We start from the raw sequence: 27,526 nt of genomic DNA on the forward strand, positions 1-27,526 counted from the left end.
TTCTGTGCTAACCGCACACATGAAGGAACCAGATGCTAAGCCAACGGCTAATTGCCCCCACTGATGCTAGCTGCCTGCCAGAGTGTACAATGCTACAGCTTCACACCACATAAGAATGGAGTGGTATAGTATCCACTGGCATAAGCCAAAACACATTTGATACTAGCGCATGGCCGTGCGGCCATGCGAGCCTTATATAGTTGCAGCAAGTAAAAGACCTTCCTAGAAGGACCAATGAGAGACTGCCATACCTGAGCATGTGACCCTAAATCTCCACTGAGAGATCTTGCCCTGGGCATGCTCAGTGTGTGCAAAGCAGGACTTAGTCCCAGCACTTAAAGGACCTACCTGAAAGGACCAATGGACTTAGCTGCAGTATCTGACCATGTGACCCCGATCTCCACTGAGAGATCTTACTCAGGGCATGCTCAGAACGAGAAAAGCAGGACTTAGTCCCAGAAGCATCTGCTCGCCGCTGCCCAGCACTGACTTCAATGGCAGAAGCAGGAAAAGCAGCAGTAACTCTTTGTACAGAGTGGGACTGAGCAAGTCGCTGGGACTGACGTCTCCGCTGGATATGACACGTGCACTCAACTTCCTATGTTGACCATGGCGAGGCCTGTTCTGAGTGGAACCTGTCTTGTTACAGTGTATAGTCTTGACTGCTGTGCTGCAGCTCAGTTTCATGGGGGTGTTGACAATCTTCATATAGCCTAGGGCTCTTTTATGTAGAGCAAAAATTATTTTTTTCAGATCCTCAGAGAGTTCTTTGAAATGAGGTGCCATGATGATCTTCAAGTCACCAGTATGAGAGAATGTGAGAGCCAGAATGTCAAATTTACCACACCTGTTCCCCATTCACACCTTTGTAACTCTGATAAGTCACAAGACAACGAGGAAGAAAAATTGCTAATTGGGCGCAATTTGGGCACAATTTGACAATTTACACCTAGGGGTGTACTCAGTTTAGACATTAATGGCTGTGTGTTAAGGGGCACGCCAAATTTACACTGTTATACAAGCTGTACACTGACTACTTTACTTTGTATCAAAGCGAAATTACCTTCAATGTTGTTCCATGAAAAGATATATTAAAATATTTACAATAATGTGAAGGAAGTACTCACTTTTGTGATATACAGTAACTTATTGAGTAATTTTATAAATATTTTAGTAAGTAATGGAGAAAAAAATGCTATTTTTTATGACCCAGTGCTGTTTATATAAAAAGTTACAATTATCATAAGATTTATTTATTTTTATTTTTTTATATTTCACAAAAAAAACAAGCAACACTTTCTTAATGAAAATTTTTTTTTGGGGGTAGACTTTTGCTAGTTAATTAAAAGTAATTTCGTTATTTTTTGCCTTAGTAAAGGACTTGAAATTTGCGATTGCCTTATTCCCTATGTAATGGTTGTGACTATTTAGTATTCCAAAGAAGTGTTGCCCTTCAATGCAAGGCCACGTTCAGAAGTGAGAATTTTGATCTGTATTTTCTTTTCGAATCTTAGAGTCTAAACCTGGTAAGAAAAAAAATAAGAACAAGCATAACAGAAACCATTGCGCTTCTTTGGAATTTTCGACCCACTCTTAGCTTTGGCAAATTTTGATGATAAAATAATGAAATAATGCTGGGTGATTGTGGTCTTAAAGAGAACCTATCACTAACATTTTTAGTATTTAAATTAAATGCTGATGTCATAACATTTATAATTTGACCAAAACATTATTAACAAGGCAAGGCAGTCTCTCATTCAAATGAGCTGACGTCAGCATAAGTTGCCTCTACTGGAATCCCCAAGCTTCTCTGCTTCTCTTACATCACTCTAATATGATGCGGTGCATCAAGGCAAAGTGAACATCAGTCTGTAGGTCTGTGCCCAGACCTGCACTGTGACTGAACTGGATGCGCTCAGTCTTGCATGCAGCTTTGTGCCTGTGCTCCAGAACTGACCAGGCAGTGAGTTGCAGTGCTGCCCTTTAGTGATAGTCAAACCCGAACGGTAAGGTTCGGGCGTTGTACTGAACATCTACTGTTAAGACACGGACCCTGAACACAGACTTCTCATGAAAGTCTGTCTTACTGTTAGGCCGGCCTCACACTAGCGAGTTTTACGGACATATGAGAGGTGCAGAAAATACGGATTGCATACGGTACAATGCTTCTCTATGCCGCAGCTTCTATCTGCCGTATTTTACTGATCCATATTATACGGTCTTCTACGGCCGTAGAAAATCGCAGCATGCTGCGTTTGTCACCGTATTGCGCAAAAAATACGCCAATGAAAGTCTATGGGGGCCAAGAAAACTACGGATTACACACGGACCAACAGTGTGACTTGCGAGAAATACGCAGCGGTGTTCTATAGAAAAGCCGGCAATTCAGTGCGGTGTACAGTAAAATGACACTGACGGGCTAGAATAGAATAGCTAAAATAAATGTCTACACATAGTATAGGGGTATATATATATATATATATATATATACATATATATGTTAGTGAGACACATATATATATATATATTAATATTTCATACAGCGCTAGATAGCTTAAAAGCCGGTAATTCAATTGCCGGATCTCCTTTCCAAACCCGACATGATATGAGACCTGGTTTACAAATGTGGCACCCCTAGGGGTATTTGCCACAAAAATAGTTACTGACAGTAAATGCAAATACTAAAATAGCAAGACTGCACTACCACCTCCGGCCAGAAGGGGGAGCTCCAGAGACTCCCCTTGATCCATTCTGGTCTGAGAGAAGAACTGGCAGTTGGGCTAAGGAGCTGAAAGTGAGAGGTCATACAGTTGAATCTCTAACAGCCCTGTGACTGTTACCAGGCCTAAATCACCGGCCTGAGGAGAAGAGGGATAGAGAAAAAGGACATTGTGAGAACCGGGTAGCATTAATCACTACCCAGAACAGGCGCAAAGACGGATACCGGATCCGTGGCTGTATTCATTACATATAATACAGCAACTGGAAAAACGTGAGGTGATATCAGCTTCACTAGGGTCGGACGCAGCAACAGACACAGAGTTCAGCGGTACTCCTGGAGGGGGTAAGCCGATAAAAGGACTCGGGTTGCCCGTCGAACCAGGACCCGGAGGGGACAGATTGGGCCACACAGATATTGCGTACAATAAGAGGCGAAGACCCCGGCAGGGTCAAAGTAACTCAGAGTTCCCATACAGACTCCGGTGACAGGACTGGTTGTAAATCCTTTTTTGTTAAAGTAAACTGGTTAAACGTTTCAGTGCCTCAGTCTTTCATTTGGACAATAGCCATCTATCCAGGATTGGGATCATCACCGCTGGGAGAACCTGCTGCTGATCAAGTAAGTGCCTGTTCCCTCACGATACCCTTTACACTGTGCATTGCCTGAGGCCACAGCACCGGGTCAAGCCACCCGTGACACCCCCCTCAAGAGACAGACCCCATTGGTCCGGTGCTGGGTACCCCGGTCTCTTGGGCGTCACAATTGGCGTCACGAACAGGATCTAGCCAGCCCGTATACCGGGTATTGTGTGCCGTGATTGGAGCCCAAAACTGTGAAAACTTGGATGAAAAATCTTGAAAATTGACTTTATTAAAGAAAAATCCATTCTCCATTGAAAACTATTGAAAGTGACTTTTCCCCATTGGTTATAATGGAGTAAAGATGGCCGCCATCCCCTGAGGTAATCACTTCATAACCGTTAGGCACGAGACTGTTAATTGAGCTACGCCATCACCTGAGCCCCAGTCTAACTGAAAAACTTCAGAATCCGCCATTACAGAGCGTGGTGGGTGGGAGCAGCAGGGGGCGTGTCATTGTGGGCGGCACCAAGCTAAGCGCTCTGACATCAGAGCAAGGGGAAAATCGATCCTGCTGCACAGCGGAACGAATCTACACTATCCCGACGGAAGCGGAGGACCGGAAGGGTCCGGATTAACTAAGGGGGCACAGTATGTCGCAGCACGGAGACGCCGCAGCACCCGGCGACGCTAATGCAGCTGAAAGACAGAGTGTCGATAGAGAGTCCGGTAGCGCAGCGGTGCAAGGAGTGGCGCCCATCATGCCGGTGCTGATGCCATATACCCCGGGTGGCCCATGGCTTCCAATGTATGAAGGTGAGCCTAATACCCTTGACGATTTCAGAGAAAAGATGCTGGCCAATTTTGACATGTTCCCTGTGGGTGAAGTTCAGCGTGTTAGTCTCCTGATGATGCAGTTAAGTGGCCATGCTAAGCGAGAAGTCACAGCATGGGCAGCTGATCTAAAAGGCACTGTTGAACGCATATTTGCTGGATTAAAAGCTACATTTGAAACCACTGCCAGCAGCAAAGCTAAAGTACGATTCTTTAATTGCAAACAAAAAGTTAATGAGGGCGTGAGAGACTTTGCCTTAAACCTGCAGGAAGCCCTTAAATCACTTACACTGGCTGAACCCATTTTTAACACCGGAGCGGATAAACTGCTAAGAGATCAATTTATTGAGGGACTCTACACCCCTTCTCACCGGGGGCATGTGAGCATGCTTGTTTTTAAGAACCCTGAATTGACATTTGCCCAATTAAAGGAGAGCGTTATACGTCTCCAGCTGGCAGAGGCACCTCGGGATCAGGATCCTGCGCAACTCATGGCAGAGGCTCCTCAACAACATGGAGTACCAGTGACATCAGCTATGTCCGGGGCCATTGCTAAGCCCCTGGGGCCCAGTACTAATGAGGCTCTTCAACAAAAGCTTGACTCTTTAACTGATGTTGTTGCTTCAATGGCTAAAACCATGCAGGAGATGAGAGGACCCAAGATGGAGTTGTCAAACCGTAGAGAAGGTGTTCCATGGATGAGACCCCAGAGATACCCGACATGGAGAGGACGACCCCGCGACCGCTACCAACCGGATGGACAGCCCATTTGCCGCCGTTGCCAGCAGCCAGGCCACTTTGCACGAGATTGTGATTTAAACGGGAATCCCCTGGGAATGCAGGCCGCTTCGCAGGAATGAACTTTCAAGGCCCAACACCCTGGCACGACAGGTACATCGGAGGACGACCCATTATCCCTATCGTGCTGGACGGAATGCCCCTCAACGCTTTGCTGGACACAGGTTCCCAGATTTCATCTATACCGTATATCCTTTATAAGAGGTACTGGGTTGATGCAGATATTGATAAAGGGCCCTCCGATGTTGAACTAGATATATGGGCCAGTAATGGTAAGTTGGTACCGAAACTAGGATTCAGGGAGATGACCATAAAGATTGGTAAAGTAGAATTGAAGAAACAGGGTATAATTGTTGTTGATGTTGACCGGCGGAACTGTGAACCAACTGTATTGATAGGAATGAATGTGTTAGAGAACTGCTTTTCCGAAGTCATTTCTGTCTTACAGCAAATTGCTGAAACTGCTCAATCCTGCCAGCAGAGAGTTCTCCAAAGGGAAATAAAAGTATTGATGTTAAGGCAACAGGTAGAAGTTGCAGGTGGAGAAATCGGCAGTGTGAGGGTAAGTGATCCAACATCTATTGTAATCCCACCAAAAACAGAAATGCTGGTATGGTGTAGAGCAGCCATTGGTACTAAGGGACGAGATTATCAAGCCTTAATAGAACCAGTGTACACCGACAGCAGGCCCACTATACTCACAGCACGAGGGATAGTCGAGGTACACCGGGGACGAGTGCCGGTACGACTTTTGAACTGTAGAGAGGAAGAGGTCACTTTGCCAAGGTATGCTACAATGGCAAAGCTATATACTGTTGACAACAATGCCATCACAACCATTGAGCCCTTAGAACCAACCTGTCAGGTGGAAGGCAATGGCTCAGATGGAGAAATGGAGGATTGGTGCCAACAGCTACACGTGGGCATAAATTCAACACCTACCCATCAAAAACAAGGGGTGTATAGGCTAGTGACGGAATATGAACAAGTCTTCAGTAAACACCCATTGGACTTCGGACGGATAGAAGGGGTAGAACACACAATCCCCACCAGTGACCATCCCCCAATAAAAGAAAGATATAGACCCATACCGCCCGCTCACTATCAATGTGCAAAGATATGCTGAGGGAGATGAAACAGGCCGGGGTAATAAGAGACAGCTGTAGCCCCTGGGCGGCCCCTCTAGTGATTGTCAAAAAAAAGGACGGAACCATGAGAATGTGCGTAGACTACCGGAAGATTAATAACATCACCCATAAAGACGCCTACCCCTTGCCTAGGATAGAAGAGTCCTTAACTGCTTTGAAATCTGCTAATTATTTTTCCACCTTAGACTTAACAAGCGGGTATTGGCAAGTCCCTGTGGCTGAGCGAGATAAGGAAAAGACGGCATTCACCACACCAATGGGTCTATGTGAATTTAATCGCATGCCGTTCGGACTCTGCAACGCATCCGGTACCTTCCAGCGGCTGATGGAATGCTGCCTCGGACACAAGAACTTCGAGACCGTCCTCCTGTACCTAGATGATGTGATCGTCTACTCAAAGACTTACGAACAACACTTAATAGACCTGGCAGAAGTGTTCGAAGCCTTATCCAGGTATGGCATGAAAGTCAAGCCATCCAAATGTCACCTTCTCAAGCCAAAGGTACAGTACCTGGGACACATCGTGAGTTCGGAGGGAGTAGCACCAGATCCCGAGAAAATAAGCGCCATAAGGGATTGGCCAAGACCTACCAGCGCAAAAGAAGTGAGACAATTCCTGGGATTGGTGGGTTACTATCGCAGATTTATAAAAGGATTTACCAAGTTGGCAGCACCCTTGCAAGACACCTTGGTAGGGCAGACGAAAAAACCTTCAAACCGAAACCCTCCTTTTCAGTGGAACGACAAAAGGGAAGACTCCTTTGAACAACTAAAGAAGGCACTAACCGGAGAAGAGGTTCTGGCATACCCAGATTACCATCAACCTTTCATCCTCTACACCGATGCCAGTAATGTGGGACTAGGAGCGGTGCTGTCACAAAAGCAAGAAGGTCGGGAGAAAGTCATCGCCTTTGCAAGTAGAAAGCTCCGGCCTACTGAAAGAAATTCAGAAAATTACAGCTCCTTCAAATTGGAACTACTGGCAGTAGTTTGGGCTGTGACTGAACGTTTCAAACACTATCTGGCCGCTGCAGAATTTATTGTCTATACTGACAACAATCCGTTGACCCACCTGGACACAGCCAAATTAGGTGCGTTAGAACAGCGATGGATAGCCCGGTTATCTAATTACAACTTCAAGATCAAGTATCGAGCAGGTCGCAAGAATGGAAATGCCGATGCCCTATCCCGGATGCCACACTTGAGAGATGTAGAAGAAGAAATGGGGGAGCTTGAAGAAATTGAACTACCAGCCTTCCATCATCCCAAGGCAAAACATCATCAGTCAAGTACCTATCAGAAACAACAAGAGGTGAATTTAAATCCGTTAGCACACCATAGATGGGCTGACACCCAAGACAGCAATCCGGCTGTGAAGTTGGTGAAGGAACTGCTGACTGAGCAAAGTGCATATCCCTATGAGGATGCCCCAGAAGAGACGCATCAACTCTGGAAAGAGAGAGGCAAAATGTTCCTGTATCAAGGGAAGCTCTGTAGAAGGTACACCAATCCGAAAACACATGAATTGGTTTGGCAGATTATCGTGCCTAAACAAGATGTCAAGATGGTCCTCGAAGCTTACCATAATGGTGCTGGTCACTTCGGTTGGAAAAAGTTAGAAGTACTTCTAAGAGAAAGATTTTATTGGGTCGGGATGAGAAAATCAATCGAACAGTGGTGCAGAAATTGTGGCCCGTGCAACCTCAGAAGAAACGATCAAAAGAACCAAAGAGCACCACTGCAGCCCATAATCACCAAACAACCACTTGAACTTGTAGCCATGGACCACGTGAAGTTGACACCAAGCCGGTCTGGCTATGTCTATGCCTTGACCATCGTGGACCATTATTCACGCTTCTTGGTAGTAGTACCCGTAAAAGATCTGACAGCAAAAACAGCAGCCAAAGCGTTCCAAACGTACTTTTGTAGACCCCATGGATATCCGGAACAGGTTCTCACCGACCAAGGTACAGCCTTTGAATCAGAGATCCTCAGAGAATTCTGTAATATGTATGGTTGCAAAAAGATCCGGACGACGGCCTATCATCCACAAACAAACGGCTTATGCGAGAAGATGAACCATATTGTAATAGAACTACTAAAGACTTTACCTGAGGCAGAAAGGAATCAATGGCCAGAGAAATTGCCTGACTTGGTGGATCTGTATAATCATGTCCCGGTGAGTTCCACCAATTGCACCCCAGCTTACCTTATGCGTGCAAGACCCGGCCAATTACCAATCGATCTAGAAATTGGAATTCTGAAACCAGACGCAGAAGTCCAAGACTCCAATTGGGATATCATACGGCAAAAGCAGTATCGCCAAGTGCAAGAGAGTGTGGAAAGAAGCCTTCAGCAAACTAGAGAAAGACAAGAGCGAACTTTCAACCAGAATGCTCTAGCGACCCCATTAAGACCAGGTGACCAAGTGCTCAAGAGAAATCGTCGAACCAATAAACTGGACAATCAGTGGGAAGCCGTACCCTACACAGTTTTACCAACAAGAGTGGATAATCCTAAAATGTGTCTCATTAGCAAAAACGGAGGCTTAACATCTGTACTAGTGTCAAGAGACAATCTTAAATTATGTCCGGAAGCATTGAAAGAGCCAGACGTTGTCCAGCCAGAACCAGAAGTTATTCAACCCATACAGGTTCAACCAGTAAAGGAAAAAGAAGAGGAAGTGTATCACACCTGTATAGGAGACTTTCCCAAAACCCTACTAACATACCATGGTGCAGTAGTGGTTCCCATGGTGGCCTTTTACCCAACACCAAACCCAATACCAGAAGTCCCAAGACAGGAAGAGGCTGACCCCGTACTACAGGAGGTTCCAGGCCAGGAAGAACAGATTCCTGGTCAGAGTAATCCCATTCACGGTGGACTTGCCAACTCCATAGTCGTGGAATTATCTTTAGCAGAGCGGGCAGATACTACATCCGCAGTAGACAGTAGTACACCACATGAAGAGACACCGCTATTACGTAGATCACAGCGTAGTACCCAGGGTCAATTACCGGCCAGGTATGCAGATTACCAACTATAAAGCTCATAATGTGAATTGTATATATGTTATGCCGTATATAGTTAAACAGAAAATGTAGTATAGTCATTGTTATCAGTCTGCAACGTTTAAGCCCAGTGCCTACAGAGACTTGTCTGTATGAACTTCTTGCATATTCTTGAACTTTTTATCAGCCCGGAGGCACTAAATCAAAGCTCCGGAAAGACTGCTTTTTGAACTTTGCTCCTCGCTCTTTTTGAACTTTCTTTAGACTTTATATTGATAACTCCGTTGGAAAAATGGAACTAAATTCCTGGACACAAAGTGCAGTGCCTTTCCTAGTACCTTCAAGGATAGAACTGTATTAATGGACGCTATTTGAAGTGACTTTGTACAGAACTATATTTTTGTTTCCTCGAGTGGTTTTTGTAACTTTTCATTTTTAAGACTCTGTACATATTAATTGTTATTTCAAAATGTTATTGTCCCACAGTCCCGGAGTACTGTTCTTAACTAAGGGGGAATGTGGCACCCCTAGGGGTATTTGCCACAAAAATAGTTACTGACAGTAAATGCAAATACTAAAATAGCAAGACTGCACTACCACCTCCGGCCAGAAGGGGGAGCTCCAGAGACTCCCCTTGATCCATTCTGGTCTGAGAGAAGAACTGGCAGTTGGGCCAAGGAGCTGATAGTGAGAGGTCATACAGTTGAATCTCTAACAGCCCTGTGACTGTTACCAGGCCTAAATCACCGGCCTGAGGAGAAGAGGGATAGAGAAAAAGGACATTGTGAGAACCGGGTAGCATTAATCACTACCCAGAACAGGCGCAAAGACGGATACCGGATCCGTGGCTGTATTCATTACATATAATACAGCAACTGGAAAAACGTGAGGTGATATCAGCTTCACTAGGGTCGGACGCAGCAACAGACACAGAGTTCAGCGGTACTCCTGGAGGGGGTAAGCCGATAAAAGGACTCGGGTTGCCCGTCGAACCAGGACCCGGAGGGGACAGATTGGGCCGGCAGCCAGTTCACATACAGCAGCAGGGCCACACAGATATTGCGTACAATAAGAGGCGAAGACCCCGGCAGGGTCAAAGTAACTCAGAGTTCCCATACAGACTCCGGTGACAGGACTGGTTGTAAATCCTTTTTTGTTAAAGTAAACTGGTTAAACGTTTCAGTGCCTCACTCTTTCATTTGGACAATAGCCATCTATCCAGGATTGGGATCATCACCGCTGGGAGAACCTGCTGCTGATCAAGTAAGTGCCTGTTCCCTTACGATACCCTTTACACTGTGCATTGCCTGAGGCCACAGCACCGGATCAAGCCACCCGTGACACCCCCCTCAAGAGACAGACCCCATTGGTCCGGTGCTGGGTACCCCGGTCTCTTGGGCGTCACACATACAGTAAACCATCTCATATCCCTTTTTTTTGCATATTCCACACTACTAATGTTAGTAGTGTGTATGTGCAAAATTTGGGCGCTCTAGCTATTAAATTATCATGTCGGGTTTGCAAAGGAGATAGGAAAAGCCGGCATTTGAATTACCGGCTTTTCTCCTATCTAGCGCTGTATGATATATTAACATATATATATATATATATATATATATGTGTGTCTCACTGACATATATATATATATATATATAGACAGTATATATGTTTTTACGATTTTTTTTTTGTGCACATGGATCCCTTGTATGTCCGTATGTCGGTTTTGCAAGCCTGCGAGAAAATCTCGCAGTACTGATGCCATAAGGATTACATACGGAGGATGCCATGCGCAAAATACGCTGACACACCCTGCCTACGGAGTACTTACGGATCACAATTTTTTGAATTTTGTGGCGTATTACGGCCGTAAAATACGGACCGTATTTTTATACGCTGAGTGTGAGGCCGGCCTTACTGTGCTGTGATCTCTTATATGTTCTGTAGGGCTGGTATCTACCACTGACCATATGGCGGTAATATCCATATTGGTCTTTATATAGAGATTATCTTCAGTAACAGCGGAGTCATCTGCTGAGGTTCTCCTCCAGTATTAGGGCGCGTCACCCAGCTGTAATCAAGGTTACCTGGTTAGGGGCCCACTCAGTTTAGTTTTTCTTGCCGCAGCTGAATGATTTACATCTGTTAGCCAGCATAAGGACATGTGGGGATTCACTAGCAACCAGGCAACCCCCACATGTACTTATGCTGGCTTACAGATGTAAATTATTCAGCTGCGGCAAGAAAAACTATATCTCCGAGCCCTAAAAAATACTCGGAGGACCCCCGAGCGCGCTCGAGAAATCTCAAGTAACGAGTGTATTTGCTCATCTCTAGTCGGTAAGGGTATAAAGAATGGAGCTTAACACTTTATTTTTTTATGATGTTGTGTAGTTAGAATTTTACAGCACCCATTGCAAACACTCTATTTCTAGGGGTCATGATAGAGCATGTTGGTGGGTGTCCATTTAATTTCTGGAAAATCCTTTTTATATGCCCTGTAAGGCCATGTTCACACATGGCATAAATGCATTGTTTCAGCTGCGTTATTTTTTTGTGTGCAGAAAATCTGCTGCGTTTAACAGTTTAAGTAAAGTGGATGTAATTTCATGGAAAATCTTGGCCATTCTGCGTCTAAAGATGTTGTTGAACTCTGCCTTTTTTGCTGTATTTTTTTCTTTATAGGCTTCTATGAGAGGTCTGAAAAAAAAGCATGTAAAAATATGCAATTTTAAGTACAGAATCCCAGCGTTTCTGCATTAAAAAACACTTTTTCAAATCTGTATCAAAAACATATATAAGACAGGGGGTGACGTAGCAAAGAAAGTGCAGCAAAAAACGCAATAATCGGAGCAGATTGCAATTGCCGATTTCGGTGGTGTGAACACATGGAGAAGAAAAATGAGCAGGAAAATGTTCGGTATCACATTTTTTACATGTGACACAGAGCATGGCCTTAGAGCAGTGTTCCCCAAGTCCGGTCCTCAAGAGCCACCAACAGGTCATGTTTTCAGGATTTCCTTAGTATTGCACAGGTGATGGAATTATTGCCTGTGCAGGTGATGAAGTTATCACCTGTGCAATACTAAGGAAATCCTGAAAACATGACCTGTTGGTGGCTCTTGAGGACCGGACTTGGGGAACACTGCCTTAGAGTATAAAGAGAAGTTATGGAGCCAGAGTGGAGAGTCAGAAAACAAGTAATGGCTTTTGCTCTGGCAATCCGGGTCCAGTGTCCATTTGACTGTAATTCTCCATTTCTCCAGCAGTGGCCACTAGCCAAAAGCAACTTCCTCTAGAAAATCTCAAGTGCCAAACCTGTGTCGATCAATTGATCACCAGTACAGCTGTCAAATTTAAGTATTTGTTTGCAACAAGGAAACCCTTACAAAGGGAATTTTTATTATTCTGATTTACCTTTACGCGAGGAAATGCAATATCACACCACTTGTCATTTACCTTTAATTTTGCTCTCTTCTAGACATGAAAGTCTTATTCTGTGAATAATTCATGTTGCATATCTAATTTTACTTAATCTCTTCAAACAAACATCTTTTATTTCCTGCTTCATTGACTAGCAGATGATTTACAATATTTTCTCCTATTCATTCGCCGTTTCAATTTATCCCGAGGCTTTGCGGTAGCAAAGTTTCAATGTCTACACCTTCATGAAGCAGACATGGGCCACGTCTCGATTGCTTGCAATTAACTCAGCTGCTTCTGTTAAATATAAATAAGAATCCCAGGATAGAGCATATGCAAATGATTCCATTATTTTCCTCGTTAGCTGGGCCGGCGCAGGCAATTAAAGAAATTAGACAAAATTAAACAGGGGCCCAATCACTCCTGTGTAAATTGTATCAACTGAAACTAATTCGATTTTGCTGAAGGTCTTTCTGAAAATTGATTTTTTTTTCCCCCTTTTCCTCTTTATTAAAAGTGAACTTACTATTAAACATGCTCGCTATCTCACACTTCCTCTGTGGAATTTAGAAAGCTTCGCTCAGGACTCGCAATTCTGCTAATAGATTTTGGGGTTGAAATGATTTACTGGAAATATGTAGATGCTATCTGACTGCATTTCCTGAGAGTTATTATGTGAGTGTGGTCTGAATGTTAAACTCTTCCTATTAGTGTCAGTACTTAAGGTGAGGATACCAGAATCTGCACGAGTACAAATATCCAAAATGGGGTGAAATGCAGCGTGAAGTGTGTCCGAGCCTGTAGAAGCTGCCATACATTGCCGCTGACAAAATGCTGCCCCAATGTTTTAAAGGTTATTACGATTTATATATACATTTCTTTAATTCAGTCCCATTTTCTTGACCTTACTGGGCAGTATTATAGTAATAGCAAAGAGGTAAATCTAGATTTGTCAGACCAATTAATATATAGTATATGGTCAAAAAGATGTTTGAGGTCGGTTTCACACGTCAGTGGCTCCGGTACGTGAGGTGACAGTTTCCTCACGTACCGGAGACACTGACTCACGTAGACACATTAAAATAAATGTGTCTCTGCACATGTCAGCGTGTTTTCACGGACCATGTGTCCGTTTGCAAAACACAGAGACATGTCAGTGTTCTTGGGAGCGCACGGATCACACGGACCCATTAAAGTCAATGGGTCCGTGTAAACACGTACCGCACACCGATGCTGTCCGTGTGCCGCCTGAGGACCACATGGAACAGCGTTACAGTAAGTGCTGTCCCCTGTGTGTGGTGCTGAAGCTGCCATTCATCCCTTCTGTCCTGCTTGGCTGAAAGCAGCGTTCGCAGGAGAGAAGGGATGAAAAATCAAGTTTTGTTTTGTTAAAAATATAGTTTGGGGTCACCTCCTACCTCCCACCCCCCGGGCGCCTGCCCCCTTGCAGAGAAATACTCACCCAGCTCCTGCGATGCCTCCTCCCAGCGCCGGCAGCTCGTCCTGTGTGAGCGGTCACGTGGTACCGCTCATTACAGTGATGAATATGCGGCTCCACCTCCCACAGGGGTGGCTAGGCCACTCCATTACCTTAATGTGCTTCATTTTGAGCCACTCCTTTATTGCCTTGGCTGCATGTTTTGGGTCATTGTCTTGCTGGAAGACCCAGCCATGACCCATTTTTAATGTCTTGGCGGAGGGAAGGAGTTTGTCACTCAGGATTTTACAGTACGTGGCTCTATCCATTCTCCCATTGATGCGGTGGTCCTGTGCCCTTAGCAGAGAAACACCCCAAAACATAATGTTTCCACCTCCATGCTTGACAGTGAGGTTGGTGTTCTTTGTGTCATAGGCAGTATTTCTCTTCCTCTAAACACGGCGAGTTGAGTTAATAGCAAAGACCTCAATTTATGTCTCATCTGACCACAGAGCCTTCTCCCAATCACTCACAGATTCATCCAGGTGTTCAGTAGCAAACTTCAGATGGGTCTGTACATGTGCCTTCTTGAGCAGGGGGAGCTTGCTGGCACTGAAAGATTTTAAACCTTTCCGGTGTAATGTCTTACCAATGGTTTTCTTGATGGCTGTGGTCCCAGCTGCCTAGAGATCATTAAAAAGTTCCCCCATGTAGTTTTAGGCTGATTTCTCACCTTCCTCATGATCAAGGATACCCCACGAGGTGAAATTTTGCATGGTACCCCAGATTGACATCACCCCTCTTGCCACCACTACATGTACAGGGCCAGAATCTTAGAGATGCGCCTTTTCTGGGGTGGCTGAGAGCTGATGTTTTAGCCTGGGGGGCAGTATCTATGGCCCCTTCCTAGGCAATTAATATCAGCACACAGCTATCTGCATAGCCTTTGCTGGTTATTAATTACTAGATGGTGGCCCGATTCTAACGCATCGGGTATTCTAGAATATGCATGTCCACGTAGTATATTGCACAGCCCATGTAGTATATTGCCCAGCCACGTAGTATATTGCCCAACCACGTAGTATATTGCCATGCTACGTAGTATATTGCCCAGTCACATAGTACATTGCCCAGTAACGTAGTATATTGCCCAGCTATGTAGTATATTGCACAGCCACGTAGTATACAGCACAGAGCCATGTAGTATATTGCCCAGTGACGTAGTATATTGCCCAGTGACGTAGTATATTGCCCAGTGACGTAGTACATTGCCAAGTCACGTAGTATATTGCACAGCCCACATAGTATATTGCCCAGCCACGTAGTATATTGCCCAGTCACGTAGTATATTACCCAGTCACATAGTATATTGCCCATTCACGTAGTATATTGCCCAGCAACGTAGTATATTGCCCAGCGACGTAGTATTCAGCACAGAGCCACGTAGTATATTTCCCAGTCACGTAGTATATTGCCCAGCCACTTAGTATATAGCACAGACATGTAGTAAATAGCAGCCACATAGTACAGGGTGGAGCGCGGTAATTTGTTTTTTTGCACTGCATGCTGTGGCGGCACTGTCGGTCGAAGAGAGGGGAGAGTGGGTGTGGCTTACAGTGGCTGATGGGAGATTTGTATTCCTCTGCCTTTCAGTTGCCATCATGCAGTGGACACGTGAGGAGAGGTCATTTTGTGTTGAAGCGTATTTTTCAAATGCCCACTCGATCATTGCAGTGCAGCGTGCTTTTCGTTTACAATTCGCTGTTCCTCCACGCGGACGTGTTCCTGGACGGCAATCAATTGTAAATTGGGTGAATGCATTCAGAACAGCAGGAAATGTGTCATGTGTACGAAGGGGACCTGAGAGAAGGATTACAACACCACAAAACATCGAGAGAGTTAGAGCAGCAGTACTGCAATCTCCGAAACGCTCTGCTCGGAAGCAATCATTTGCTCTTGGCATTTCAAGACGTTCTCTCCACCGGATTCTTCATGATGAACTGAATTTTCACCCGTATAAAATGTGCGTGGTCCAACATTTGTCAGCATGGGACTATTTGACACGGCGGACCTCTTGTGAAGACATGTTAGCAACGATACCCCGTGACGCAATTGTGTTTTTTTCTGATGAGGCACATTTTCACCTCAGTGGGTGTGTAAACAAACAAAATATGCGTTACTGGAGTGAAACAAACCCCAGAGAAGTTCACGAGAGACCTCTGCATTCGGACCGCGTCACTGTGTGGTGCGCCATATCACGAGTAGGCATCATTGGTCCTTACTTTTTTCAGGATAATGGTCGTGCCATAACTGTGAACTCCGAACGGTACTTGTCTATGATACAGGATTATTTTCAGCAGGCTCTTGAGGCAATGGAACTAGAGGATACATGGTTCCAACAGGATGGTGCCACTGCACACACAGCGAGGGTTACCATGAATTGTTTGAGGCAAATGTTTCCTGGACGGCTTATCTCTTTGAGGGGAGATGTGAACTGGCCAGCACGCTCACCAGATTTAGCCCCATGCGATTTTTTCCTTTGGGGTTACCTGAAGTCTAAGGTGTATATCAACCGTCCCAACACCTTGGAAGACCTAAGGAACAATATTGAAGCTGAAATTGGCAGAATACCAGTGGACATGCTTGTTAGAGTTCATGAAAACTTCAGAAAACGTATGCAGCAGTGTGTGGATAGCGAAGGTCGACATTTGCCAGATACACTATTTAAAACCATGTAATTTAAAAATTCCATTACTGTTCAGTATAATTAAAATATAAAATAAATTTTTCTAATGATCATAATTTTTTTATTTCATTCCCAAATCAGCAAATTACCGCGCTCCACCCTGTATATTGCCCAGCCACATAGTATATTGCCCAGCCACGTAGTATATTGCCCAGTCACGTAGTATATTGCCCAGTCACGTAGCATATTGCCCAGCCACGTAGTATATTGCCCAGTCACATAGTATATTGCCCAGTCATCTAGTAAATTGCCAAGTCACGTAGTATATTGGCCAGACACGTAGGTATATAACACTACCCACGCAGTATTTAGCAGTGTGTGCACCATATCCCTGTTAAAAAAATAATTACAATAAAAAAATAGTTATATACTCACCCCTGGGATCCAGCGAAGCTGTGTGATGCGGCCGCCATCTTCCGTTCCCAAGATGCATTGCGAAATTACCCAGATGACTTAGCAGTCTCGCTAGAAGTTGAGGACAGAAAGACGGAAGTACCCCTTAGACAATTATATATATAGATAGGGGAACCATACGTTATTTTTGGGGGGTCCCCCATTTTAATAGCCAGTAAAGGCTACGTATGCAGATGTGAGCTGATATTAATAGCCTGGGAAGCTCCATGGCTATTACCCCTTCCCAGGCTATAAACGTCTGCCCCCAGCCTTAGGCTTTCCACCTGCTGGTTGAGAAAATTAAGCAGGAGCCCACACCTTTTTTTCCGAAAAATCATCTTTTATTAATTAAATACATGCACAGTAAGCTACACACACAAAATGTACTACTTGTATTTGTCACAGACATCGGTATAACTATTCTATGGTATTTATTGTATGCAATCCATCTCTTCTATCCTGTCGGGTCTTGCAGTGATTTTACAGTACACGGCAGATGAATTGCTGGCTTTTCTTCTACAGTCATGGTCAAAAGTATTGACACCCCTGCAATTCTGTCAGATAATACTAATTTTCTTCCTGAAAATGATTGCAAACACAAATTATTTGGTATTATTATCTTCATTTAATTTGTCATAAATGAAAAAGCATAAAAGAGAATTAAGCAAAAAGCAAAACATTGATCATTTCACACAAAACTCCAAAAATGGGCACCCTCAGCCTAATACTTGGTTGCACAACCTTTAGCCAAAATAACTGCGACCAACCGCTTCCGGTAACAATCAATGAATTTCTTACAATGCTCTGCTGGAATTTTAGACCATTCTTCTTTGGCAAACTGCTCCAGGTCCCTGATATTTGAAGGGTGCATTCTCCAAACTGCCATTTTTAGATCTCTCCACAGGTGTTAAATGGGATTCAGGTCTGGACTCATTGCTGGCCACCTTAGAAGTCTCCAGTGCTTTCTCTCAAACCATTTTCTAGTGCTTTTCGAAGTGTGTTTTGGGTCATTGTCCTGCTGGAAGACCCATGACCTCTGAGGGAGACCCAGCTTTCTCACACTGGGCCCTACATTATGCTGCAAAATTTGTTGGTAGTCTTCAGACTTCATAATGCCATGCACACGGTCAAGCAGTCCAGTGCCAGAGGCAGCAAAGCAACCCCAAAACATCAGGGAACCTCCGCCATGTTTGACTGTAGGGACCGTGTTCTTTTCTTTGAATGCCTCTTTTTTTCTCCTGTAAACTCTATGTTGATGCCTTTGCCCAAATAGCTCTACTTTTGTCTCATCTGACCAGAGAACATTCTTCCAAAACGTTTTAGGCTTTTTTAGGTAAGCTTTGGCAAACTCCAGCCTGGCTTTTTTATGTCTCGGGGTAAGAAGTGGGGTCTTCCTGGGTCTCCTACCATACAGTCTCTTTTCATTCAGACACCGATAGATAGTACGGGTTGACACTGTTGTACCCTCGGACTGCAGGGCAGCTTGAACTTGTTTGGATGTTAGTCGAGGTTCTTTATCCAACATCCGCACAATCTTGCGTTGAAATCTCTTGGCAATTTTTCTTTTCCGTCCACATCTAGGGAAGTTAGCCACAGTGCCATGGGCTTTACACTTCTTGATGACACTGCGCACGGTAGACACAGGAACACTCAGGTCTTTGGAGATGGACTTGTAGCCTTGAGATTGCTCATGCTTCCTCACAATTTGGTTTCTCAAGTCCTCAGTTATTTGGTCTTCTTTCTTTTCTCCATGCTCAATGTGGTACACACAAGGACACAGGACAGAGGTTGAGTCAACTTTAATCCATGTCAGCTGGCTGCAGGTGTGATTTAGTTATTGCCAACACCTGTTAGGTGCCACAGGTAAGTTACAGGTGCTGTTAATTACACAAATTAGAGAAGCATCACATGATTTTTCAAACAGTGCCAATACTTTTGTCCACCCCCTTTTTATGGTTGGTGTGGAATTATATCCAATTTACCTTTAGGACAATTCTTTTTGTGTTTTTTCATTTAAGACAAATTAAATGAAGATAATAATAACAAATCATTTGTGTTTGCAATCATTTTCAGGAAGAAAATGAGTATTATCTGACAGAATTGCAGGGGTGTCAATACTTTTGGCCATGACTGTATCTACGTAATATATATACTGTACATAAATATATATATATATGTGTGTGTGTCACTGACATCTATATATCTATGTATTCTATGTGTATATATCTATTCTATCTATTCTGTTCTAACCTGTTCTAACCTTTCTTGCACCCATTGACTTCCATTGTGGGATGCTATCTAATCGTGCAAGTTTTTTCCAGTCCGATCATGATCCAATCTGAGCTGGAAAAAAACACAGATGAACACACAATGATAGAAAAACAGTGGTCTGAATACAATCTGATTTTTGATCAGATTGCATTCATCCGATTTCATTGCAAGTGAGAGTGAGCCCAAAGATCCTGATGCGATGTTTCACTTACTGCGCTGTTTGCTCAAGTTATGATAAAATCCCCATCTTTTCTGCTACAAATCTACCATTTTTCTGAATACTGATATCTATATAATCCCGCCCACAGCACTTATTCTCTGCTTTCTGTGTACAATGTGCATAGACAGAAAGCTGCCAATCAGTGGAGGGGCGGGGTTATACAGAGCTCAAGAATATATAGGACTACATGACATCAGGTTTACTAGTCCGCTAGTGATAATCTCCTGCTGATAAAAATGTTATTTTATCAAAATTACAGCAAATAGCCCAGTAAGTAACACGTTGAATATTTTTACAATCACTGCATCTATCAGAACGTATCTTTTTAGACTTAAAGATGGTGATTGCACCATTACTAGTTACATTAATAGTGAATAGCTTTATTCAAAAAAGTAAAGATTTACTAAAAGTGGTAGTATTTAGCCTCAGATAAAATATGTTAGAACCTAGTTTACTGAAATTAGAATAGGTTACACTATATCGTTGAGGAGATTTTGCACATATGGCACAGTCCAATGGCTGTCACTGGCCTTGCTTCTGCGCTTCCTCTCTTGTCGCAATCACTGTCCTCCTGCTTGCTTCATGTGGATGATGTATCCTACCCCTGCACAAGAGGACATTTTGGGTCACTGTGTGACGTATGAGAATCATAGAATCCTAGAATGTTAGAGTTGGAAGGGACCTCATGGGTCATCTGGTCCAACCCCCTGCTCAAAGCAGGGTTCAACTCAACATCCACATGAAGCAAGCAGGAGGACGGCGTTTTCAACCAGAAAGGAGGCTCTGGATCAAGATCAGAAGATCAAAATATATTTTGTGGGCTATATAGTGGGTGTCTTGGACTTACATACTTTACACCTTGCTAGGTCACTGTAAAAGAGGCATTAAAAGTGGTGGCAGTAGTTTATATTGGGGAAACCAAGTGACAGGTTCCCTTTAAGTCCCACCCCAGGTCCTCTTCTAACATGTGCAAGAACACCCTAAGCCTAGCTGGGACACCCACTTTTTACATAATAACCCCCTTTAAGCTAAGGCATCCCATCATTTACTGTGAGATTGTATATGATATATTGGTTCAGTTCTGGTAAATTTGGAATTGTTGCAGAAAAATGGGAGCCATCCAGTAAAACTACAAAAAAGAAAATAAGGAACTATTGATGTGTTAGTTGCAAAAGTTTAAAACTTTGCCGTTAAGTGAACATTGAAAAAAAAAAGATCTTTCAAAATTCTTCTGTTTACTTTTTAAGTTTCTATCCTTGTAATTGTTGACCTTGACGAAGGAAGCAACGCTTGTCGTGAGCTTCATCCAAAACCTTCTGAAAAGGGCGTCAGACTCTAACTGAAACCATGGAGGGAATAAATTATTTCTTTTGGTTTAATGTTATCTATTGAGAATGAAGGAGTTTACATTTTAATCATGTTGACGCTTTATTGTTTATTGTGGCGGCGTCCCTGTAGCAGCTGTTCTCCGGAAGGAAACAGACAGCGCTTAATGTTCTCGTTTGAATGTGCTGTTGAGAAACTCATGTCTCATAGAATCCTCTAAGCAGACGCAGCCCTTGTTCCATATTATAAGACTCTTTCACTATTTGAGTTGAGAGTTATTTGCAGAGAAAATAGTTTTTTGGAGGATTATGACTCATTATCTAAAAGTCATTTTATGGAACATGAGAGAGAAGACGTCACATAGTGAAATTAAAACATATCTTCTGTGTAAGCCCTTGATCACGCCACCAAAGATTCAGGTTCTTCCATACCTCACAACCCTGTGATGTTTCAAAGGCTTATTAAATGAGTAGTAAAGAACAAGTTGGAACAATCCATGGGTAGAAGTGACAAAAGCAATGTCTAGTCGAGGGGTCTTCTTCAGGAATCACATGGTACCTCAGTGCCAAGTTCTCATTGAACCAGCAGAGCCATGTGCTTGGAGGTTCAACGGAGTCCAGTGATGGACTGTATCAAATAACTGAAGACCTTCTATACAGCACTGTGTCCATGAGGAAAAATTTCATATGAATCAAATGCTAAAAAACTCCATTAATAATGCAATCACATTCAAGAAGACATCGCACGAGGCCTAACGTGTCTCCTGAGACCATGCGTGCCTAGGCGTCAGAGACCTTCTCTATTCCAGATACAGAGTAAAGAAGCTGTGAGATCCAAAGAGGACTTTGTGTGCAGTGCCTAAGCAAAGAAGAAGCCGGCAGGAACTGAATGCAGAGAGCTGTGCAGAGAACCAGAGGCTATGGCGCCAGGAAAGGCGAGCAGCGAGTTTATCTTTTTTTTTCATTCCACGTTTATTGTGCTCTGGACAAATTCGAGAAAACTGAATTTTTTTGCATATTTTCTCATCACTACTATATGGTTTTGATACCTTATACATGTATACAGTCACTTGTCAGTAAAGTGAATACTCAAAATTTAAGGCGAATTCTAGAATTAGAACAATATCAATCTGGTTCATGTTATAAAACTAAATACAATGATATATAATGAAAGAGAGTTAAAGGCCTATCCCAAAAAAAAAAAATATATATATATATATATATAATTGCCAGTTGGCACTTCCGGCCCCTGTCCCCGAATCCCATAAGGTAACACGGCAGTGTCACTAGCGCAGGCGCAAGTAACAGCCAAGTTATTCCCTCGCAGGCGCAGTAACAGCCAAGTCGTTACTACGCATGCATGGGAATAGCTGTCACTTGAGCAGGTGCAGTTCGTGGCCGCAAGACAACGATCTGCGCCTGCGCAAAAATGCAGAGGGATGATATAGAACAGATATGTTGGAAAGCGCAAATGGAGTGAGACCTGCCCACTGCTCCTGTCAGCACCACTAAGCATACGCAGATGTTAATTTCACCGCACTCCCGACGCGGTAGGATCGGGCCTATTTCTAGTATGTATATAAAAAAAACAACTGTGGTTTACTCACTGTCCCCAGGTTCATTACTCAGTCTCCATCGCTGCTCCTTCTGGTGTCTATTATTGTCTGCAGCGCTGACATAACGTTAATAGCACTGCAGCCAATAACTGAGCTCGGTGGCATCAAGTCGCTTGTGCCGTGGACTCGGGCAGAGCCTTTGAACTCACCAATTGGCGGCAGCGCTGTTGAAATATGATGTCAGCACTGCAGACAATAACAGATGTCGGGAGACGCGACAGAGACTCAGTGTCAGACTCAGGGAAGGCGAGTAAAGCACACATTCATCCTGGCCCCATTCTGGTATATACATCCCCCATCCTGATATGTGTCCCCCATTTTTCTTCTGCTGTTGTTTAATGCATAGGAAAAAAATTATTCTATTCACATTCCCTCCATTCCCCGTCATGCGCTGGCCTCATCTGAACCGGCAGCTGACTTGAGCATGCAAGCTACATGAGCGCATGACATCACTGCCATGTGCCTCCAGCCATGTGCGCACCAACATCAGCTGCATCCTCTGATTGGCCCTCAGTGTGTATTGCAGCGGTGGATCTCTGTGCCCCAATCCACTTCAGCTGAATGTGCGTTCGAGGACCCACACCTAGTTGAGGTTTGCACTGGGGTCGGTGGACCCCTCATCGGCATGAGTCCAGGCGCGGTCACGACCTTTGCAACCGCAATCGTTATGCCCCTGAGTCCTACCCAGATGGGAAGAGGATGTAAGCTGTCATTAATGTTTAGGGACGCTCACCTAGAAGATCTCAGGCAAGATTAGTCCAGAGAAAAACACTGGCTAGAACTTCTTCATTAGCATACACAATTTGGTTTGCCTCGTTTTTAACAGTGGCTCTTCCAGAGCAAGGTCCACATTCCGCACAAAAAAAGGTGTTATTTTCTCTCCGGCTTTGGTTTTCCGGTTTTACTCCAGATATGAACAACTATTTCCTATTGATAATATTACCTTAAAGTCCAACAAAAAAGGAATAAAATCTAAGTGTTGTCAGACAATTCCACAGAGGAATAAGAACAAACAATTTGTAACCAAGCAGCCTCCAGAGGATAAACCCCATCCGAGGATCTTTGCTCTGACGTCAAGCGAAGACTGTCACACAGGAATATTACACCCATTTCGAAAATGAGAGCAAGTGCAGAACAAACAATGGGTCAGAAGAATTTGTATAGCTCAATAGCTCTTTTCTGCAAACAAAAAGCCTTGTTAAAGCCTTGTTAAAGATGTAAGACATTTTGGAGAAGAAAAAAGTTGTATTAAAGAGGATACAGCTAGAAGAAAATTAATAATCTCCATCTGATTCTAATTATTAACTCTAAAAAATCATTAAAGAAACTGGTGGAAAAGGTAAATGTAGGACTTCCGTATGTTGCTAAACGGCACCTTCTCATGGAACCATGTTATAAAGGGGTTTTTATTAAAAGTAATGGTAAACAAATACCTCTACGTAAAAGAGCAGCCAATGTAACACCGCACAATCTATTTCTCAGAGATCCCATATGAATCATAATAGTAATAATTTTATTTCTATAGCGCCAACATATAGCACATAATTCAACACCTACCAAGAGAAGTGAGGGCCTTGCTCGCGAGCTTACAATCTTTGAGGAAATAGGGGGGGCACAAAAGATAAAAGGTAAAAAGTGCTTTTATTGTGTAGTTCAGCCATCAACATAATAAATAGGATATTCACATAATGCTGCATGACGTGGTCACCAGCCCGTATCTGTAAAAGTTCAGATAAAGTGCTATTAAGTGCATGGAGGGTGTGTACATAGACTATACAAGGGACTAGATTTGGATGAAAATTTAGAAAAGGCAACAAGAGAATCATTTTAAAAAATGTGTTTTTAGTCCACACTTAAAACTGTGGATTTTGGGAATTATTTGAATTTTCCAGGGTAGTGCACTCGAGAGAATTGGCGCTGCACAAGTGAAGTCTATGAGGAGGAATTGGGAGGATGCTGGTGTTAGGTCATTAACAGAACAGAGTGCATGGGTAGGGTGATAGGCAGAGATGAGGGAGGAGATAAAGGGCGGTGCAGAAATGTGGAGAGCTTTGTGGGTGAGAGAGAAAAGTTTATATTGCATTTTATAGGGGAATGGCAACCAGTGCAAAGACTGGCACAGCGTAGAGGCATTGGTGTAGCAGTTGGACAGGAATATGATTCTGGCTGCTGCATACAGGATGGATTGAAGTGATGAGAGTTTAGAAAGAGAGGGACCAATTAGTAGAGCATATAATCCATTTGAGAAGAATACAAATGCCCATAAGTAAAATAAGAGGAACGTGAAGCATGTGTGCTCTATTACGAATCTGTATTTAGAACTTGTCATAGTACAGTAAATTTCATGAAAATTTACACATTTGTTTTTGGAATTTTACATGAAAAAAGACTTTCTTTAACCCTGCTGTTCTGTTCGGTCTGGGGAGACCTATTTTGAACTTTGGTATTTTTTGAGGTGTTCAAGATGCGGTTCTGAAACTTGTGGTTGATTGACTTAAATGAGGATGGGTCGGTCGGCCACGGGTTTCAGAGCCGCATCTTGAATATTTTAAAGAATATTGAAGTTCAAAGTCGGTCATTTTTGACCAACAGAACAGCAGGGTTAAAACAAAAAACGTTTTCAGCACCTGCTGGGTTATCAACTATATAAGAGCTGTAGTGGATACAGAGGGTGCAGCAGCAAATATCTTGTGATATCTTACAATAATGACAAGGGTGATCACATTCATGTTGAAGAAGCATTTTTTCATCATCAAAGACTGCTCTTTATGATCAGAGCAGTGGTGACTAGGGTTGAGCGACGTTTACTTTTATAGGATCGGTTCGGGTTTCACGAAACCCGACTTTTTCAAAAGTCGGGTCGAGTGAAATCGGCTGATCCTATAAAAAAGTCGGGGTCGGGGTTGGCCGAAACTCGAAACCCAATGCAGTGCATTGGGTTTCCAATGGTTCCCAGGGTCTGAAGGAGCGGAAACTCTCCTACAGGCCCTGGGATCCATATTTAAGTGTAAAATAAAGAATTAAAATAAAAAATATCGCCATACTTACCCTCTGACGCGCCCTGGTACTAACCGGGAACCTTCCTGTTGTGAATTCTGTGGCAGAGCTCCCTCCTGTGGTCACAAGTGGTACTTCGGCTGATTCTCTCTGGGAGCTTCCGTTTGTGGAGGAAAGTGGTACTGCGGCTTCTGAGTTTCCTCCCTCAGGTGATCTTGTGAGCTCGTTAGGTGCTTCTTTACTTAACTCCACCTAATGCTTTGATTCATGCTTCCTGTCAATGTTCCAGTGTTGGACTTGTTTTTCCCTGGATCATTCCTGTGGCCTGCTGCTCTGCATAGCTAAGTGCTTCTTTGCTATTTGTTTGCTATTTTTTCTGTCCAGCTTGTCTATTTGTTTTGCTGGAAGCTCTGGGACGCAAAGGGTGTACCTCCGTGCCGTTAGTTCGGTACAGAGGGTCTTTTTGCCCCCTTTGCGTGGTTTTCTTTTGGGTTATTGTCAGATCACTGTATGTGTTCTGACCGCTATGTCCATTGTGGTACTGAATTGCCTTTCATAACAGTACAGGAAGCCAAAAGTGCTAATGATTCTCAATAGAGGGAAAAAAGAAGTTCTGAGACCATTTTTTTTCCTTTGCACTGTGTTTTGCCTTTTTTTTTCCCCTAGACATTTGGGTGGTTCAGGACACAGGTGTAACAATGGACATTAAAGGTCTGTCTTCATGTGTAGATCAGCTCACGGCAAGAGTTCAAGATATTCAAGATTTTGTGGTTCAGAATTCTTTGTTAGAACCGAGAATTCCTATTCCAGATTTGTTTTTTGGAGATAGAACTAAATTTCTGAGTTTCAAAAATAATTGTAAACTGTTTATGGCTTTGAAACCTCGCTCCTCTGGTGACCCAGTTCAACAGGTTAGGATCGTCATTTCTTTTTTGCGTGGCGACCCTCAGGACTGGGCATTTTCTCTTGCGTCAGGAGATCCTGCATTAAGTAATATCGATGCGTTTTTCCTGGCGCTTGGATTGCTGTACGATGAGCCTAATTCAGTAGATCAGGCAGAAAAAAATTTGCTGGCTCTTTGTCAGGCTCAGGATGAGATAGAGGTATATTGCCAGAAATTTAGAAAATGGTCCGTGCTCACTCAATGGAATGAATCTGCGCTTGCAGCTATATTCAGAAAGGGTCTCTCTGAAGCCCTTAAGGATGTCATGGTGGGATTTCCTATGCCCGCTGGTTTGAATGAGTCTATGTCTTTGGCCATTCAGATCGGTCGACGCTTGCGTGAGCGTAAATCTGTGCACCATTTGGCGGTATTACCTGAGATTAAACCTGAGCCTATGCAGTGCGATAGGACTATGACCAGAGTTGAACGGCAAGAACACAGACGTCTGAATGGGCTGTGTTTCTACTGTGGTGATTCCACTCATGCTATCTCTGATTGTCCTAAGCGCACTAAGCGGTTCGCTAGGTCTGCCACCATTGGTATGGTACAGTCAAAATTTCTTCTGTCCGTTACCTTGATCTGCTCTTTGTCTTCGTATTCTGTCATGGCATTTGTGGATTCAGGCACTGCCCTGAATTTGATGGACTTAGAGTATGCTAAGCGTTGTGGGTTTTTCTTGGAGCCCTTGCAGTGTCCTATTCCATTGAGAGGAATTGATGCTACGCCTTTAGCCAAGAATAAGCCTCAGTACTGGACCCAGCTGACCATGTGCATGGCTCCTGCACATCAGGAGGATATTCGCTTTCTGGTGTTGCATAATCTGCATGATGTGGTCGTGTTGGGGTTGCCATGGCTACAAGTCCATAATCCAGTATTAGATTGGAAATCCATGTCGGTGTCCAGCTGGGGTTGTCAGGGGGTACATGGTGATGTTCCATTTCTGTCAATTTCGTCATCCACCCCTTCTGAGGTCCCAGAGTTCTTGTCTGATTACCGGGATGTATTTGATGAGCCCAAGTCCGATACCCTACCTCCGCATAGGGATTGTGATTGTGCTATCAATTTGATTCCTGGTAGTAAATTCCCA

Source organism: Ranitomeya imitator, chromosome 4 (genome assembly GCF_032444005.1).
Source record: "Ranitomeya imitator isolate aRanImi1 chromosome 4, aRanImi1.pri, whole genome shotgun sequence".
In the NCBI taxonomy this organism is placed as follows: Eukaryota; Metazoa; Chordata; class Amphibia; order Anura; family Dendrobatidae; genus Ranitomeya; species Ranitomeya imitator.